Raw genomic sequence first — 971 nt, 5'->3', positions numbered from 1 at the left:
AATTTCTCAATTTTCCCACATCTTCTCCAAAGTCTGTTATGTTCCTTGTCTGTCACATTAGCCAATCTAATAGGTGTGGCATGGTAGCTCAGAGTTGTTTTAATTTGCATTTCTCTAATCAATAGTGATTTAGAGCATTTTTTTTTCATATAACTATAGATAGCTTTGATTACTTCATCTGAAAACTGCCTGTTCATATTTTTTGACCATTTATCAATTGAGGAATGGCTCTTATTTGTATAAATTTGACTTAGTTCTCTATATATTTGAGAAATAAGGTCTTTATCAGAGAAACTTGCCATAATTTTTTTTCACAGTTATGATTACTAAGTATTTGCCTGGTCCAGTTTCCCCTGTTTATCCTATTCCCTCTCTCCTTTCACCCTGTCCATTCTCATAAATGTTTTGCTTCTGACTTTTGCCAACCCCCTAAACTGCCCTCCCTTCTATCAGCCTTCCCTCCTTCTCTTGTCCCCTTCCCCTCCTACTTTCCTGTATGGTAAGATAGATTTCTATACTCAACTGAGGGTGTATATTATTCCCTCTTTGAGTCAATTTCGATGAGACTAAGGTTCACATGCTCCCTCCCCACCTACTTCCCCTATATTCCCCTTCACTGTAAAAGCCCTTTTGAACCTCTTTTATGACAGATTATTTACCCCATTCTACATCTCCCTTTCACTTTCTCTTGGTGCATTCCTTTCTCACTCCTTGATTTTATTTTTTAGATAATCATGATATCATGTTCAAGTCATACCCATGCCCTCTGTCTATGTATAATCCTAACTGTTCTAATAAAAAGAAAGTTTTTAGGAGTTACAGGTATCATTTTCCCATGTAAGAATGTAAATAGTTTAACCTTATTGAATCTCTTGTGATTTCTCTTTCCTGTTTATCTTTTTTATGCTTCTCTTGAGTCTTGTATTTGAAAGTCAAATTTTCTATTTGGCTCTGGTTGTTTTATCAGGAAT

This window comes from Vombatus ursinus, unplaced genomic scaffold (genome assembly GCF_900497805.2).
Source record: "Vombatus ursinus unplaced genomic scaffold, bare-nosed wombat genome assembly UNPS02014772.1, whole genome shotgun sequence".
Lineage (NCBI taxonomy): Eukaryota > Metazoa > Chordata > Mammalia > Diprotodontia > Vombatidae > Vombatus > Vombatus ursinus.
Note: the sequence above shows the minus strand (reverse complement) of the source record.